General features: G+C 39.3%; 2 long non-coding RNA genes across 16 annotated transcripts in view; one reads left to right on the plus strand and one right to left on the minus strand.

The window, feature by feature from the left end:
- Positions 1 to 19,893, minus strand: part of LOC109495729 — a 369,888-nt gene that overhangs the window by 251,243 nt on the left and 98,752 nt on the right. For 2 of the 15 annotated variants that reach the window (XR_006592086.1, XR_006592074.1), the window contains one exon: positions 11,514 to 11,711. The exons of 10 other annotated variants lie outside the window; for them this stretch is intronic. This is a non-coding gene — a long non-coding RNA (uncharacterized LOC109495729). Of the gene's footprint in view, positions 1 to 8,262; positions 8,631 to 11,513; positions 11,712 to 19,893 lie in introns of those variants that run through there. 3 more of the 15 variants (XR_006592084.1, XR_006592075.1, XR_002151378.3) reach the window with 2 other exon arrangements.
- Positions 80 to 19,893, plus strand: LOC109495728. The gene is made up of 3 exons (XR_002151377.2): positions 80 to 275; positions 16,631 to 16,729; positions 19,004 to 19,893. It is a non-coding gene; the product is annotated as an uncharacterized LOC109495728 (long non-coding RNA).

Below are 19,893 nucleotides of genomic sequence, written 5' to 3' on the forward strand. Positions count from 1 at the left end.
CTATCACCAGAGCCTCTAATAGCAGCAGCTACTATTGTGCACACACGGGTGCCTGTGTATGTGCCAGATATAGCACAGTCAGGGTATGTGACAGAATGGAAAGAAACTTAAGGGAAGATTCTCGTGACAGACCTACAGGTAAGACAGAGGGAGCTACAGACTGACATGAAAGACTTTAAAAAAAGCATCCAATGGAGTAAGAAAAAACCCTGTAAAGAAATAGAACCTGTGATAAGATTCAGAAATAAAAGCAATCATCTGAATGTAATAGCAAGGTAAGTTTTTAATCTACTTTAGTGTATATTTTTAGTTTGTAGCCAAATTAACAGTGTGTAGAGACATACTGGGAGTATTATGAGTGGAAAGGGGGTGGGGGTGGGGGGGATGGAGAGAGAGAGAGAGAGAGAGAGAGAGAGAGAGAGAGATTGAGAGATGGAGAAATTGAGAATGTGTTTTTACAAAAGAATTTGTAGTTTAGGTTAGGCCCAGCTCATGGTCTGTTTTTTCAAATCATGTTGTGGTCAAAACCTATGCCAAAATGACACATGAGTGAGTTCTTTCTATTATATAAATTGCTCTTGGGAATTCTAGAAACTAACCAAAAGTCATACAAAAATTGACTGCCTAGGATATACTTCACTTCTTCCCGTGCCCCATTTTTCAAGCAATTGCAACCCGTTATCTTTTTGCAAACTATTTTAGTTACATAGGCAAGAAACCCTGCAGTTTGGTTACCAGTAGCTCAAAAATCAAAACTTTAACATGATACCATCATCAGATTAGATCACCACAAGAGCATTTTTGTCAAAGAGTAATAGGTCATTTCCCCATTAATGTCTACAGTACATAAGGATGGCATCTATCTTCCCATGATGTCGTGGGGAGCAAAATGCAGGCAGAGAAAAAAATTCTCCTATAAAGTCACTCCCCATAAAACTCTGACCACCGATCCTTCAAGACCCTCCCCATCACTCTGCTGGGTCAGGGCCACAGTTTTTAATCCTTTCACACATCTCTGCCATGATTCCTGATGGCAGTGTGCATCTATAAACTAATTCAACTGCATGGTTTTTCTTGTGATGTTAGCGATCTGCATCAACATCTTCCTTCATTGGCAACAACAGAACACGACAATATTCACCGACCATAAAGTTGAAGTGGAGTACAGGACAGGATCAGGTGAAAATTTCTGCTCCTGATCTCTCTTGCTGTAAACTAGGTATTTAGGAAAATTAGACACTAAGGTGCCATTTAGTAAACCACTCTTGTCCAGCAGGAAGGATGAATGGACCTTGCAAAGTTATTTGCTGGCAACTGTAGGTCTCTTTGCCAGAACCACAGGCTAAGGCGATCATTTCATAAAAATTCAAAAAGGTGGTGGTAAGATAAAGAGAATAGGTGAGTAAATTAGAGAAGGAGGCTACAGCACAAGGAGAAACTATATTCTGCATAAACTTGTTTCCTCTCTCATCGCTCTCCCATTGTAGAAGCTAGATTTTGAGGGAGGACCCTGGGACCATGAGCAGGATCAGAGCCCAAGCTCCCCAGCTCTGTCAGAGTTCCTGAGGAGCATCAGGCACATAGCCTGGAGAAGCACATGGGTACCGCCAACAGTTGTGATGCAAGCAATTCACTCTCAAACAACAGAGCTCACTAGGCTCAAGCAAGTCATAGCCACAGAATTACAGTTCCCATGAAATGTTTCATTACCCTGTGAGCTAAATATACTCACGTTTACTTCGAGTATCTCAATTTGGTTTTATCAGCAGATTCCTTCTAAATACTTAATGTCATCAGTACATAGAGGTTATCAAGAGATTTCCCTAAGTACAAAATGCAGAGAGATTGTCCTCTAAAAGGAAACTTTAAAATTCCACTCAGCTGCCTCTAGAATAAACACTCTTATGTACTCGAACATGCACATAAGAGCCCTGTGGACAAAATCCCACCCGTATGTTCTTCTCTATGTTTAAGATGCACTGTGCTAGATTATATAGATGTTGAAATGAGAAGAACCACAGCTCTAACTGGATATAAAACAGGACTTTCCTTCATTGGGCACTTTACAATTGACTAAATAGATAACTGTTAAAAGACTCAGTTATGGAGTCCGGAAAGCACAATTCATCTCCTTATCCTATAGAAACATGGGCAATAATTTTCCACTCTTGGAGCCAATTTTGCCTTATCTGTAAATTAGGGAACACAGCAATATCCACCTCATAAGGCGACTAAGAGGGCCAGATGAGATGATGAATACAGATACCTGTCAGGGATTGTGTCATGTAATGGGCTCTGAGTACATTTTTTGTGCTTACAAAGGCAAAACCTTTGTAATCAAGGAGATCTGAGCTTCAGTCCCAGCTCCAGCACTGACCCATTAAATGAACTTGAGCGAGTTACTGAAGGAAGCAGGACTAGAGAAGTCTGATCTCTAAACAGGCCCACCAGTGGGGATGATACAGGTGAGATATGAGGACATGGGAAGTCCTAAAGAGCACTAGGCCATTAGTCATTCATTTCTATAATAAAAATAAAGAAACATATAAAATGTTCTAAGCATTCCAGACAGAGGCAATACCAAGAAAAAGACGGCAACCACATCATTTGCTCTCAGCAGGTTTGGGGCCAGCCAGCAAATCTGGAAGAAGCCTCCCTCTTCCCCATCTTTTGCACCGAATCTTGTGAATTATGCCTATAAATACCTCTCTATAATCTGTCTGCCTCCTCACTTCCATCACAGCCACAGACCCCTGTTTTTTGCACTCTCAGCCACTGTAAAGCCTCTCCAACTCATTCCAGGAATTCCCCATACAGTAAACAGAATGATATTCTAAAAAATTCAGTCATCATGTACCCCTGATTAAATCCCTTCAGAAGCTCCCCATTGTCCCTGGGATAAAATCCAAACCTATTAATGGGACCTCAGTCAGCTTCTGTCACCTCTCCTGCTATTTCCTTAATGGGCTAAATGCCAAAGATTCTGAGTGCACCACATCGCCTTGCTCCCAAATTTCACACATGGCTCCCTCTGACCCAACGCTCTCCTTTCACCTAACACCCGCCCCCCCCCCACTCCTCCTCTCAGCTGCAATACCACTTACTCAGAGAGGCTTTCTTGGACTCTACAGGAGGCAAAGGACCACCCACTAAATGCTGTGGCTGCATCCTGTCCTCCTCCCAATACCTCATCCTGTAATCTTCACTTACACTATGGCTTTAAGCCCACGTTTCTGATAGACTCTAAGTTCCTCCACCGTGTGTGCCTTGTTAATCGCCACGTGTCCTGTGTATTGTGCACGTAACTTGAGATGGAGAAATAAGAGTTACAGTCCAGTTTCCAAGGGGTTTTTAATGTTTTCAGTACTTGTGATGGAAGAAAAATTGAAAGCCACTTCTAATTCATTCCCTTTCCTGAAAAAGCAAAAAGAGAGAGAGAGAGAGAGAGAGAGAGAGAGAGAGAGAGAGAGAGAGAGAGAGAAGGAAAACTTTAATTCTGAGCATCTTTCTCTTTCCTCCCCCCTAACACTCAAGCCCCACTTTCACGGTTTGCTCACAGAGGTAGCAATTCTGGGCTTTCAGCAAAGATTTTTATATATAGATCTGTAACTTCCTTAAAGCTGGTAACAAGAAACAAATATGAAAAGAAATGTCTCTTGGGCTCAAACTCCTATCTGCTCCCATCAGCAGCCACTGGGTACACAACGCTCCCCTCTGCCCCCACCAGCCCCCCAGCCAGAGGAAGAGCCTCTCCTTCAGCACCTGGAACACAGCATTCCCTGCAAAGCAGCAGGAGGAGAGAGCCAAGCACTCGAGGCAACCCCCTGTGTCACCCAAGCTAAACTCCACCTCTGGAAAATACACGAAAACGTTCCCTTGGAGAAATATTAGATCTGCTTCACCGCTCTTTCTGGCATAGCTTATCCTACTTTGTCCTCCTCTCTCTCTAAATGCCATGCTCAAAAACCTTCTCTCTCAGTAGGAAAGCATGCAAGTCAAATGCCATCGCAATCACTTTGTGTTTCCCTGCAGAGGGAAGGGAGGATACTCTTGCATACGCAAACTCATCTGCTCCTAATGGAATGGAGTGACTTTTAAAGATGACAGGAAGCGTGAGATTAGAGGTAACACAACACGGAACCAAACCACGGAAGAGCATAAGCCTGTGCCAGACCCTTGCTTTGCCTCTGGGCCACCTCCACATTTCTGAGATTCTACAAGCCGCACACTCATGCTCTCTGCTACTGAGCCTGGCCCCTGGCGCACCAGCAGCTGGCTGTCTTCAAGACCTCCCTTCTCCAGAAACACCACCATTTTCAACACTTTGAAGTGTTTGTGTTTTTTCTTTATTTTAAAAACCCAATGATTAAAAAGACACTTAGTCTGAAGTAAAACAATGATGAGACCCATATAAATATAATTTGAAAGAAAGCTATGTATTGAAATATTTGCCTCAGGTCACCAACCTTCTCTGGCCAACCTTCTGAAATGTGGTCTTCTAAAAATGGCCATATTGTGGTGCTTTGCCTCAAAAGCTCCTTTAGGAAAAGAAAATGATATTTTTACAGTCTCAGTGATGAAAACCAAGGTGAAAAACTTTAGAGCATTTTGGCAGTTTTTCACATTTATTTCAGCAGAGAAATAAATCCAAACTAGATCTCTATCAGCAAGAAAGAAATATTATTTGAAAAATTATGTGCTAGTACAGGAAACATGAAATTTCTATTTTTGAACTAATACTATTTATTAGGTATGTTTCCCACTGCTCTGTATTATTAATTTATACTTCATTATTTCTTGGGTTACTATGCTTATGTTTCCCTTTATGGATTTTTAAAAAGCTGATTATATAGTTTTTCAGTTAATTAGGTCACTTTGTAATTCTAGAATATAAAAAGCACTTTGAAAACAATAAAGGAAAACATTTCCGATGTGTGATGACAATCAAGTAAATCACAATAATTTGATATGTTGGGAAGAATGCAAAGCATTATCAGTTACTTTTTCTATTTGGATGGGTTGCTAAATATAGAAATAAATGTAACACATTCATCTATTAGTGTACTCTCAGAAGAGAAATTAGGATTTCAGATCCTAATCAAATTAGGATACGAGAACGTATCATTTAGCTAAAATTTTACTAAACAAGTTTGGGGGTGTCTGCCTAAGCCATTGCCCCTACTCCAGAATCAGCCCCCACCTACAGGACTTGCCAAGAGAGCTTAGATATAGGAGTATTTCAGGACCCCCGTTCTTGTGGCCATGACACAGTGAACCAGGTGTGGGACTGTGGCACAAGGAGGTCATAGCCACAAGCTGCACTGAGTCCATTCTCTCTCAATTTATGGGGCACCTGGGTGGCTCCATTGGTTAAGGGTCCGACTTCAGCCTGGGTCATGATCTCATGGTCTGTGAGTTTGAGCCCCACATCAGACTCTGTGCTGACAGCTCTGAGCCTGGAGTCTGCTTCAGATTCTGTGTCTCCCTCTCTCTCTGCCCCTCCCCTGCTCACACTCTCAAAAATAAACACTAAAAAAAATTTTAAACATTTAAACCTACTTAAGACACAGAGTGGTTACTTATGGTAGAGACATGAATATTGAAGAATGAAATAGTATTTTGGGTCATATCTCTTCTGATAAGTAAGTACAGAAAGCCAACAAACAAGGAAATACAAAAGAATGGTACAGATATCAATAGAAAAGCAGACTAGAAAACCTACCCTTTGGTGGGGTGGGGGGAAGAAGCAAGGTGGGAAGAATAGCTTCCCAGTTCCAAGGATGTGGTATAAATTAAACCTACAAGTATCATTTGTACCTGCATCACTACATCCCACATCCCTGTTTTGGAACACATATATTCTTGATTTTCGTGGTTTACCTTTTTTTAAACAAAAAAAATATCTCTTTCATTTAAGCAAGATGCAGTGAATTTCTCTTGCATGCAAATGAATAATCCCTGGTTTAAACAGCACAGGCACACACAAATCCCTTCATATGAGAGAAGAAAACCTTTGCCTTAGAACTGTTTTTTGAAAAATCAATGGCATGTAAAGAAAAATTCAAGTTAGATCCAAATCGGCACTTGTAGGCTACAACACTGCCATAAAGAGAGTAAAGAATTTGAGTCCATTTTCGTTTGTCTTCTTGTATTATAAGAGTTAAACGTTGATTTGTAGGCCAGACAATGCAAAAATGGACGAGTAGTATGAATATAAACCAGCTTTCCATTTATAAATGAGGTGTATCTGAGGTATAGCGTTTAATCATTTCTGTAATGTAAATATTCCCACTGTGTCCAATTTCAAGCTACCACTAGAACATCACTAAACATGAAGCTGAAGAGAGATGGCCATCATTAGCTCTCACCAGCCCATGCGATCCACTGGATGGATTCAAGTAAAGAACACTTTAAGAGTCAAAGCAAGCAAGCAAAACATTATTGGTTTTGCTTGCTTACTCAGAGAAGTAAGCCCTCAGAGAAGTTAAATGACTAGTCTTGGTCACACAGTAAGTGGCAGAGCCTAGAGTCCCATCCTAGTGTCCTGATCTATATAATTAAGTTAGAGTACCAAATATACACAATGAATTAATAAATCTTTACAGGTACACCCCACACGCCAAATTTGCCAACTAAGGCCAATCAAAATAAAACACACATACTATTCGATCGCCAATAGATCTTTATTTTTGTCAGGTCCTAGATCAAAGTCCAGAAACACTTAAGTCTACTGTTTTCAGGGGAACCAAGAAACTAAACCTAATTATATGGTACCTTATAAGTTGCTACTTAATTTAAAATTTTCACTAAGTGTAATTTATACCCATAGCCCTACTACTCTCATCCATTTCAGTTCATTTTACCCTACACATCACAAAAAAATTGTTTGGCATTACTGAATATATTGTGCTTTTTAAAACTATACTCTTTCAAAAATTATTCCCACCACTCCTGACTAAATTTTGCTCATTCTTTAATTCAGCCAAATGTCAACTCATCCATGAATCCTTCTCAAACTCCTCAGACTGAGTCATTCAATATACTCTTTAGTTTAAACAGCCCTTTCATAGGTTCATTATGGCTATGACTACGGGGGCACAGTCATTTCATGTTTACACAACTGCCTTGCCATTGAAATCTTAAATCTGAATGTTTAACATGTGCCTGAAAGAAGAGGTATTATACCTATATTGAATGAATGAATGAATCTGTTGATTAAAAAATATTTGACGCCCTTTCGCTAAGGAAAAAAAAAAGTATCTCTCAAGCATAAACGCAGAGATCGAAGAAATCATTATAAATCAACGACAAAAAAAGCTGTTTTCCTATTCCAACTAAGTAAATTTATAAAACAAGCTGGAAGAACATTTAGTAAAAGAATTGTATTTTCAGAATCAATTTGCCTACCACAGAGCTTGCATTTACAATGCTACTGTGTAAGTCACCACCAAAGGGAGGGGGGAATAGTCTTCTGGTGGTCTTGACGTTAAGAAAAGATTGAATTCAGGGGCGCCTGGGTGGCGCAGTCGGTTAAGCGTCCGACTTCAGCCAGGTCACAATCTCGCGGTCCATGAGTTCGAGCCCCGCATCAGGCTCTGGGCTGATGGCTCAGAGCCTGGAGCCTGTTTCCGATTCTGTGTCTCCCTCTCTCTCTGCCCCTCCCCCATTCATGCTCTGTCTCTCTCTGTCCCAAAAATAAATAAACGTTGAAAAAAAAATTTTTTAAAAATAATAAAAGATTGAATTCACTCAGTGCTTTAATATGGCACTCAACCAAAGACCTCACCATTTAATAGCAGCTGTTCTACAGTTATGCAAACTATTTCTCCTAATAACTTCTTAGAAAGACTTATATGTATATGTGCATGTACGAGAGGGGTGAGGGAAAAGGAAAGGTAAATGAAATGACAAAATCTTAACAGGAAGTTATTGTGGTACCCTGTTTTACAGATAGAAAAAAAAGTGAACTTCAGAGAAACTAACTTAAGCAGACACTGAAGCTATGCCCTCTCTCAACCCCAGTCTTAACATCCTTACATGTAACAGCACCTGATTGCCTCCTGTTCCTTTTTCTTTCACTGTTACCCTCAGACGAGCCCAAGTCCTAAAAAATGCAGAGTTAGCACAAAGTATCAGAAGACGTCACAACAGACCAAGCTGCCATCCAGAAAGGAAATGCTTATTCTAGTTACTCAAACTCATTCTTGACCTTGAGAAAGTCAATTTACCCTGGGTATCAAATGATCAAACTTAAAACAAGAACTGTTATTCTAACACCTTTAGTAATGGATTCGATTAAAATAAAGGAGCACTGTGTGTAAAAACTCATTTTGTCCTTTCAGCCCAAGACGGTTGCCAGGAGCAGGATCTAGAAGTCTTTATGATTTAAAGCTATCAGACTTTTCAATTTAGTGTATAATCTCACCAACTGAATATGTAATCAGGGGTCAATGATTGTCAGATACAAATAAATGCATGTTTAATTGAATGTTTATAACTAAATGTATATATCAAAACAAACTAAATAGACACTTCTAACGTCTTTAATTTATTGAACATGGAGCTCCAGTAGTTCGTATTTCCTTGATCTGAGCAAAAAACAGCCATGTCTCAGAAGTGAGAAACGTGTTCTGTGAAAAAGCAGATAGGAAATGTTTTCATTTTTATAAATGACTTGCCGGTACAGTTCTCTATTATGTATTAAATGGCTTCTCTGATTTGAAGAACTTCCAAGCTGAACCTACAAGCCTGCAGTATTGCCCAATATAAACAGTCATTTGACAGGATGAAAAAAGTCATTCCATCTTCCCTTTAATCTTTATGCTTCCTGCTCTGCCCCCTTTCCATTTACAACACAGAATGGACTTCGGACTATCAGTCTTAGCTCTTCTACAATGCAGCACTTCTTCTAAGAAAAGTCTGTGTGTTATAAACTGACAGGAAATGAAAATGTGTGCCAACAGCTGATTAACTGCCTATCGATATATTTAAACCAGGTTAATTTTCCCCACAGAATTCAAAAATATTGAAAACGCCCTTGAGTGACGTTCCTAACCTGAATCCCATTAAGGGAGGCAGGAGAAACCCCTTCCTACCAATTCTTCCAAAGTCAAGAGACAAAGCCACCCCCCAAATTCAAGCTAATGAAACGTTGCAAGGATGTGGGAAGCAAAACTAGGAAACCCAGCCAAGCAAGTTTGGTTGTAAAAGCTGCAGAAGATCCCAAGAACTTAGTAGCCTAATAAAATACCTACTATCAGGAATGATATGTCTATGTTCTTAAAAATGTATTCTGTGATGACACAGTTTCTGTACTTGATTAAGAGTATCTATGCTTTCATCTAGCTTTGTCAACGTATTTTTTTTTTTATTCCCAAACAGTGTTTGCATCAATAGCAGCTCAGTATCACTTGTGATTAGCGCAGAAGTAGTCCTTCACTTTTCTGGACTCTAAAGCTGACACAGAGGAGAAGACTGGCTTTAACTCTATTAACACCTAAAGGCATTAAAATTTTATACTGCAAATTCAGGCTGTCCAATGGCAGCCATACACACATTTTTCCTCCGTCACTGCTTCTCTATGGTGATTCTGCATCCCAAAGGATCTTGATTTCTTTCAAGTCTCCATATCCTCTTACCGTTAGCTCAGAACTTCATCTTAAAAATTTTAGACAGTCCATCTCACGTGTGCTACCTCAATTTTTCATCTGTCCATGTCAAAATAAAAATGTTTCCACATTTTTAGTCAGCTGATCTCTTTTTCCTTGAACTTTGGAAGAAATTTTCCTCCTTTCTGGAATTAAATCCAACCTGAGCGCTGCCCTCTGCACATTTTTTCAGAATCTTGCTTCATCAAGTTATTCCTCTTCATCTTTGTGTTTCTCCCTCACATTTCCTTTTTCTTCTTGACTAGATCTGTGCCCAATTTCCCAAGCCCCAAATCCTCTCCATCTTGAATTCATTTAGTCACTGATCTCTCTTCGGGCTATTGTCTCACATCCATTCATATGTTTTTATTATAATAGTAACCATTGTTACTTAAAAATTACAAAATAGAAAGTTAAAGAGAAAACTATTATCTCACCACCCAGTAATAACCAACATTTAAAGGTATTCACCAACACATAATATCTTTAATAAACATTGATCATAAACTGTAAACGTAGGTCTCACTGACAAGTATTTTCCATGTGAATTAAAGAAAATCTTCATCACCATTAAAATGGTTCTATTTTATTTGACGGTATAGAGTATTTAACCAAATCTCTGGTATTGGTTAAACTAATTGTTTTTTTTTTTATAAGTTTTTTTTTTAATTTTTTTTTCAACGTTTATTTATTTTTGGGACAGAGAGAAACAGAGCATGAACGGGGGAGGGGCAGAGAGAGAGAGGGAGACACAGAATCGGAAACAGGCTCCAGGCTCTGAGCCATCAGCCCAGAGCCTGACGCGGGGCTCGAACTCACGGACCGTGAGATCGTGACCTGGCTGAAGTCGGACGCTTAACCGACTGCGCCACCCAGGCGCCCCTAAACTAATTGTTTTTTAACCACTTGTCCAATTGTCCACTATTGTCAACAACGCTGCAGTCAACATTTTTCTCCCTGCATCTTTACACAATTGTGTGATTATAACCTTAACACACTCGAGAAAAAAACATCCCATAAAACATTTTTAAAACCTTGCATAATACATGTGGGTGCACTCTGTTTGCCTTATTATCAACTTGGCTCTTCACTGTAATAGAGGTTTGGTTATCAGCACTCTAATGAACTAACTCTAAGAAATGTGACCTTAATTATCAAATAACAGTTTTCATACCAGCTATTATTCTTGATGTCTACACATGATCTGATCATCATTCCTTTCTTCCTAAAACACTCTTCCCCCAATCATTTCCATGGCATTACTATCTCAACTTTACCTCTGTCATTCTTATTTTTCTACCCATGGTTTCATCCTTCTTCCATACAAATCTAAGTCCCTCTTTCTCTCCTATTTTATCACCTTATCCTTCCTAAATTGAGAGTCTTGCCCATTCTATCACTTCTATTTTTTCCCCAAAGATGTATATGTAACCTAGCCTCCCCAAGAATTTTCTGATTCCTCCCAGATCTATTTATCCTTATATCCCATGGAAAACAAAAAATTAGCAGGTTTAAATGCGCATTCTCTTAACTTACTCCTCTTTCTGGTTTTCTACTACTGTTGAGATCTCCATCAATTCTGTAAGTTAGAAACTTGGGCTTGAGTTTAAAATGTTCCCACTTATCTCCCAAAAAAACAATCCCCAAGAATTCCTGGTTTTGCTCGAGCATGTAGTCCCTGATCCCCTGCTGGGCACACTGATGTTACCTATTTTTGTGCTTCTCTTCCTGAACCCTTATCAGCAGGAGGAATATCAAGGACTCTGTTTTCCTCACCAGTAAACTTGAATCTCGAGCTTACTCGGGATTAATCGAATTCAATTGATGGTAAGGTTGTGCCTCTGGGTATCTCTTCTCGGTACTCACCAATTTTCCTCAGACTGGTGAGGAAGCTGGACATGGCCCAATAAGAGGAGTATGGAAAATCTAAGATGTCAAGATCCTCTGAATTCTCAGCTCCCAGATCAGGAGAATACAAAGTACGCTACTAGAGCCACGTGAGTCCCCAGGGAACAAGTATGTTGTAGGTTGGTTTTCATGGTGATTTTGACTTGGGTCTTTCTGCTAAAATGAAAAAAGGTGAGAGGCCCCTCTGAGGACAGAACAGCATTGGCAACATCACTACTGAAGGCAGCTGGCATCAGACGCTATGACAGCCTTGGTGCAACTGGTTGTGCTGGAACAGGTGGCAATTTTGTTGGCAAAGCAGCAGCAGGAAGTGTGCAGGAGGCTATGAAGATACCAGCAGTGGCCTTGGCAAAGGCAGGGGTAGAGGTGGAGGGCAGTATAGAAACTCTAGGCATTAACAAGGTCCGTAACAGACCACACAGTCCCACCACACCAAAATTACAGATTATGTGTAGCAGTTCACCCATTTTGAGGGTTCCCTAAGACACAATGGCACACTTTCCTAGCCCAAGATGGCACAGAACAACAGCAAAGAAGGTGACAAAAGCCATAGTGTGATTCAAGAACACCAGAACTGGCACAGGATTTCCAGAGCATGTTGTCCAATTTCTTCAAAAAGAGAAGTCAGTTAAGATGTTGAAATGAACAACATTCAACATGAGACAGAGATGGCGTGCTCTCACTACGATGCAGAGACTGAATTTTATTGTTTGAATCTCTAAGTCAGGTTTCTGATGGGCCGTGTACATGTCTCCTCCCATTCAACTGACTGGCAATAGGCTCCAGTTTTCTGAAAATAGCTTATTCTTCACAAATCCTTCAATAAATATTCAGGAGATGGAGTTCATTGACAATCCCCCCTAGATGTGAAGCTAATTAGCTGCTGATACCTAAGCTTAGCATTTAGCTCTCTAGTACCAAAAAGGATTCTTTTAAAGGTGTTTATTTTGAATGTAAAAGATAAACTGGAAAGAAGTATGGATTAAGACCTCAAAATTGTCCTCTCAAAGGGTTCTCTTCTTTTTTATCAAAATACAAAGAAGATAAATAGGAAAATCAAACTATTTGAGGGGTGAGGGAAGGAGTCTTTGAGGAATCAAGTGTTTCTTCCCGTTTTTTTAATGCTGTCAGCATTTTAGGCTGTTAATTTTCCCCCCACAGATTTTAAAACAAGCTCATCAAAAACTCAGGAGTTTAAAAACTTTAATAAGTTAAAGATTACTTTTCTGAAAAGAGGATTTCATCCCACTCACTCAGCTTTATTTCCCTGTTGTGCATTATTTCCACACAAAATTTGGTCTCTGGGCACTACACTATGGTTGCAGGTTTGCATTGCTGTTGTATTCAATCCCCAAAATAAACTCAAGAAATGTTGGTCAAACACCCAGATAGTAATTACAGTGCGGGGGGGGGGGGGGGGGGGGGGGGCGTGGGGAAGCCATTCATGTAAGGCACAATTTGTCTCATAATCCTCCTACATTTAAAATAACAGATGATTGGGGCACCTGTATGGCTCTGTCAGTTAAGCACCCAACTTCAGCTCAGATCATGATCTTGTGGTTTGTGGGTTTGAGCCCCACATCAGGCTCCGTGCTGACAGCTCTGAGCCTGGAGCCTGCTTCAGATTCTGTGTCTACCTCTCTCTCTACCCCTCCTCTGCTCACGCTCACTCACTCTCTCTCTCTCTCTCTCAAAAATAAAGATTGAAAAAAAATTTTAAATAACAGATGATTTTGTTCATTGACTGCTACACGACCTCTTCCACTCCTCTCTGCCAGGCAACAACAACGGAGACCAAAAAAAGATAGGCTTTCCCTTTATGTACATGAGCTTTCCTTTCACTGCAGGATAAAATTTGTGATACAGTTAGTCTGTTTCCATTTTAGATTTCTCATATGAGACGAGTTCTCATTAAAGACTCTGAACACCACACAGGTTAAAAATCCTCTGAAAATCCAATCAATGATGTCTGTGTTTAAGAAAACTGAGGCACCGGGGCGCCTGGGTGGCGCAGTCGGTTAAGCGTCCAACTTCAGCCAGGTCATGATCTCAAGATCCCTGAGTTCGAGCCCCGCATCGGGCTCTGGGCTAACAGCTCAGAGCCTGGAGCCTGTTTCCGATTCTGTGTCTCCCTCTCTCTCTGCCCCTCCCCCATTCATGCTCTGTCTCTCTCTGTTCCCCCCCCCCAAAAAAAAAAAACTGAGGCACCAGCACTTCTCCAGCAGGCTTAAAGTCAGTGAGAGGTTCTATCCTACCAAAGTCCACCAGTGATCTGTCTTTACACTAAGGAAACCCATGAGTTCTTGGTTTCTATACTCTCTACTATACTCTATACTACTATATACTATATACTATACTATACTCTATACTACTATACTATACTCTATACCGTTCTTGTGATTCTATACTCTCCATGATATACAATGGGTGTTTTGTACAAGACTTCCATTAACAAGTCTAATCAGTGCAACTAGATCGAGGTTCAGGTAAAAAAAAAAAACCGTTTGGGCTATAGAAAATAACCAGTTAACTGATTCCACCCCACCCCCCAATTCCAATCACTTAGTGTCATACTGCAATAGCCTCAGCAAGTTCATCGGTCCCCTTAGAAAGGGACAGAAAATCACATACACACACACCCCACACATACTCCCGTATCTTCTCAACTCAGTGTGCATCGTTTTACCTCAGGAAAGTTATGCCTTAATGGAACAGTTCCCCCACTAAACCCTCAGCTGTAGAATGTCACTGGAAACCTACAAATCTTCAGGAAGCAACCAGAATCTTCTCATACAAGCAAGGATTTATCTAGAAGTCCATGAAAATAGGTTTTTTAGAACTTTACTTTGGCCAGATATCTTCTGTTTCCTTTCTTTAGATAACTGAGAACCAGGTCTCTCACCAGCAAATTTATGTACTACCGTAAAACATAAAAGAAAACTAAGCGTATCTCCTATTATTGTTAAGTCCGTCCTCAGTAACGCTTTTGTTTAATTTATAAGAGTTGTGGTCCTGTGTGATTTACTGCAACATAGATCTATCAAAATAAATTTGAGAAGTTTCACAGTGCACTTGGTAGGAGGTAAAGATTTTTATTCTCCTACCTCAAACTGGCATCAAGAATTAATGATGAACAATTTGTTGGATGATTTACATTCTTACTAGTTTTTAGTCTTCACTTAATAACATGCTTCAGCTGTGCCTGTCCTCTTAAACACAACCCTGTCTTCCTAAATGGTGTAGGGGATGTCACACCTGCTCAAATGCACACACACACACACACACACACACACACACACACACACACACACACCAACAGGGGGAAAAAAGACATTAAGACACAACCAAAGACACAACGCAGAAGGAAAGGACTTAAGACAGAACAAAAGACAAAGCACAGAATGGATGTTAGACTCTGATGACAACCTCAGGGAAACTCATGGTTTTTATTATGATCATAATTCACAGATCTTTAAATAATTTAAGTTACCCTTTCCTCCCTGTTTGGCCTCATTCCACTGGAGCCTTACATTGCCAAATCACACTTCCTTAGACTCAAGTGTTGGTACAACTATAAAAAAAGATGAACGATGAAACATAAAATTGTTAGGTTTTTTAACAAACACACATCTAAATGGCTGTTTACTTCTTGAAATTGGTCATCTGGGGGAGATACGAGGTTTATTTTAACAATGCAAGCCATATTCAAAATTCTTGAAAATTGCCCTTTCGCATTGCCTTCAAAACGTACAGCATATTCTATTTAATATCCTCAGTGGGAGCAAATTTTCATCTTTTAAGGTTATCCTGTGAATAAATTTGAAGATCCTATTGGATGATATTGGGAGTCTTTTATAAGATTCAACTTAGATCTATGTAAGAAATTACATATTTAGCTATTTTTAATGCACATACTATGCGAAAGGCTGGATATACACAAGTGAATAAGAAAGACTCCTCATGCCAGAAAAGCGTGTTGTGTGGAGGGAGGGAAAGACCTGTAAGTCTATCATTTCAACATTATGCATACAATCCCGCGTGCTCCTGGAACACACAGGGCTACTTAACTCAGTGTGAAGTCTGGAGCCTCCAGGTGGAGGTTTCATAGGGATGAAGATACAGAAACTGAGACTACAGAGATGAATAGGAATTAGATGAAAAAGGGCAGAAAGGACATTCCCAACAGAAAACATTGCATGATTAAAGGCAGCCTGATAGATGGTGAAAACCATTTTAGAAGCACTACAGCATAAAATGCAAAGGTTGGTCAAGACAGGAAAAACAGGAAAAACAGAAAACACTAGAGAAATAAAGCAGGGGCTGAGTCATGGTGAGTTTCTGCTTTTTAATAGGTCCTTCTCAAGAGGTGTTCTAACAGTAAGCCAGGGAATGAGAAGGTCAGAACTGCATTTTGAATAGCTCACTCTAAAGTCATCATTCCCTTGTATCCGGGGTTCTGGGAACCACAGCACTAAGAACAATGATAGAACAAATAAAAGTGGATAAGTTAACAAGCATTTGGGAATCTAAAATTAGAAAAATATAATCACCTACTTGGTCGTAGGAGGCAAGAGGAGGACTCTTAGGTTTATGTCGTAGCAACTAACTGGGGGGTAAAAGCACTCAAGGAGAATCTACCACCATCACCCCCCAGAAAGAGGGAAGCCACCTGGGGAAAACAGAGCCACCCTTCAGCAGAGCACCGCCTCAGAAACGAAGGAAGGACACTATTGTCTTATAATTTGGTTTCAGCCAACCACGTGGAGAATTAAGAAATATCTGGTATTAAAAAGCCACGCTGCGAACTACAGCAGAAGCTAATAAAGAAGGAAGAGCAGAGAGAATGTGAAATGGACGAGAATGAAGACAGCTCCCTGAGACATAGTTGCCAAAAGTAACACCAATTCTCTGGCAAAGAGATGTTAAAATTTAACACCAGAAACATGTTGGACATAATTTCAAGTTTGCCAATTTCATGTGTGCATGCACGTGTGGGTGTGTCTATGATTCAGTGAAGTATGTAGTTTACCATATAGGATGTAACATTCTCAAGTCACATCTTGTTATCTTTACAGTTACAAAGTTACTGTTCTTCATACTGCTGCTCTATTTAGACAGAAGACCACAATGAACAACAAAATTGCACACTTCTGGTGGTGAAAAAGGCAAACTAGGTGAGTATCATCACTGTTGGAATATCTGCGGATATAGTAATCCAGTATACAACCCTGGTAAAAGTAAGCATCATATCTGCCCAAAAGGCCTACAGTTGGCCGTAGTACTCTGTCAAATGTCTGAAGAATACAAATGAGTACAAAAATGCCAATTTAGCTATGCCACCTCAATTAAAAGCAGTTATTCCTGTTCATCATTTGTGGTTAGCTCTTACTGACTTTGGTCTAGCCATTATTTCATCATTTTTAACAGGACTTTTGCACAAAGACACAACCAAAGCATTTTAAAAGCTTCTCTCATAGGTATTAAGAAGCCAAAATAGCTTCTTTCTCAATTTTTTTAAACCTCCATTTTTTGAAATTACTTAATATTTTCTGACATGCTAGGACAGGTTACCGAACCACTTCCAGACATTACCTAGGAGTAGATTTTGTAATTAGGTCATAAGCAAAATGCTGTCAGGAAATTAAGGTGGAAAAAGGTAACAGTGAAATACTTTTAGATTGAGAACTGTTTAATGCCAAAGTTTTTCTGTAGCTCAATGTCAACTCCTCTATTACTCATTTAAGGAAACCACATTTTAAAAAATTTGAGAAACTAGCAAGAAGAAAATACATGTGTTTTCAGTTTACCCAAGAAAACAAAATCTTATCAAGAAACAAGGCGGCCACAGAGGATGAAGGTGGTGTATTTCAGAACATCACCCTGATAAAGTTCTGTACCAAGAGACTCTAAGACATCCATCACAGGAAGGATGGGGGCATGGAACATAAACCTTATACCCGGGGTCTGAAATATAATAAGGAATGAAGAAAAAGGAAGTGATGTGTGGATAAACCTACATAACAATATCGTCTGAGTAACACAACAGTAGCAATGCCTGATGAGTAGGGTTAAAAGGAAAACAAAATAGAAATAACATAGACCAAAACAGGATATACATCAGGAGCAAAGAGATCTGAATTAAAGGCCCTTTATTGGGAGATAAGACATACTGATTTAAGTCTGACTTTAAATAATTAAGTGTACTGATTTCTCGGGTACATATTTTAAGAATAGGAATAGAAGTTATAAATAAATACCACTGGGAAGAAATGGAAAGAAAAAAGTAATTGAAACATGGTAAAAAAAAAAAGACAAAAAATTGGAAAGTGAAGGACCAATAAACTGTTAGAATGGAAAAAGACTAGATATGTAAACCAAATTAGCTCATGTATCTAAGTGAATAGCAAATATACTTAAAAAAAAGCATTACTAAATGCCAAAATGCATGTATAATTATAATTGCTCAAACAATCAGGAAGATACAATTCTAAACATACATATACCTAATAACATAATACAGCAGGAAGGCAGCCCTCATCAGAAATCAACCACGCTGACACCCTTATCTCAGACTTCCAGCCTCCAGAACCAGGACAAAATTTCAGTTAAATCACCAGTCTGTAGTATTTTCTTAGGGAAGCCCAACTTGACTAAGAAAGATATTTAGAAAACAATTTAAAACAGAATCACAAAATTCTACATATCAAAATTTGGGGGATGCAGCTAAAACAGAGCTCAAGTAAATTTTAAAAATCCTTACTGTTTATATCCCATAAAAGGCTGAATTAATGAGTTAAGCACTCAAATCAAGACCACAGAATCTTCCAGAAAAAAAAGGTACAAATAAAAAATAGAAATGAAAAGAGGACATTAGCTAAAATATTTTTAATGATATTATAAATGATATTCTGCAAAAAATTTTGGAAGTACTGAAAAAACACACATTCCTAGAAATAGTAACTTACTATCAGGAGATAAGAAGGGAGGAGAAATATCTGTGTATTTGTTTCTCCCACCACCACACTACCACCCTCTCTCCTACATGCCAGGTAATGAACCAAAATTAGGATTACCTGCAACCCCAGCTTCTTGATGCTTTGTAGCATCCCAAAACTAAGGTCAGGCAAAGAATAGGTCAGACTAGGACAGACTCAGACTTACCTAACTCAGATCCCTGCTTCAAGACGATTATCACAGAGCCCACTGCCCCTGGGGCTGGCAAGAAAGTCATTCATTTAATACTAGTTCTCATCTCCCTTCCCTTTCAAGGTCAACAGTGAAGAACAGAAGCTAATTTTCCATCTATAGAAGCTGATACAGTCCTATCACCATTTCAAGGAATATCTAGACTGAATTTTTCTTTCACCCTTAATTATAGAGCAAAAGAGATGATGGAACTTTCTAAACCTGTGTTCTTTGTGCTTTAACAATCTGCTTATTCATTTTAGGAGACTCTTCACCAATGACCACCAAGACTCCAGCCCAGTACAAATCAGGGGCCATCCAGGAATACAGATAAAACACCCCTGGAGGATTTTAATGGGAGTTGTCTCCACACTGAGAACACACTAAACCAAAAGACTCAGTCTGAAAGAAGACAGGCTGTGGTCTAGATTTCTCAACTTTCGTATGTTTACATCAACAGAAAAGCAACCACTAGACCAAAGAAGAATGATTTGAGACGTCAAGGGAATGGAGTTTCACTTTCCTGACCTCCATTTATTAAGCAATAGTGATGAACAAAGCAAAATAGACAATTTGGAAACAATGGCAAGGACTTCCTAAAATAATTATGTCTGGCCTACCACTATAGGTATATAAACTTGAGAAAAAGATTTGATACAATACAGTCTCCTGTAGATTTCCCCTTTTATATTGTATCCAACTCTCTCCAAGCAGTTATAAAAAGAATATCCCAACCACTTTGCTTCCATGTTCTTATCTGAAAAATGTCATCTGGCATGAACTAAGATAACATGTAGGAAGCACTTAAAATACCTGCCACAACAAACATTGCTGTTCTCTATCTTCACTTCCCATCAGAGAGGATCAATCCACTGAGGAGAGGCTACCTAATTAGAAACCATCTAATTTATCAAATCTTCTAAAGTGATGCACATTGATGTTGAGCAGCCATCACTAACAAAACAATGAAAATAATTATTAACATGTATTGTTTATTGCTATAGATCCACCATTTAGGGATTAAATAGGTATCAGTTTGAATTTTGATAAAATAATACACACATAGCCAACACTCAAATCTTAACGTGAAACTAGGCTCTAAAACCCATAGAAAGGATGGGAGGGTACCAAAGAGAAAACAGCAAGATTTATA

Source organism: Felis catus, chromosome F1, assembly GCF_018350175.1.
Source record: "Felis catus isolate Fca126 chromosome F1, F.catus_Fca126_mat1.0, whole genome shotgun sequence".
Taxonomy (NCBI): Eukaryota; Metazoa; Chordata; class Mammalia; order Carnivora; family Felidae; genus Felis; species Felis catus.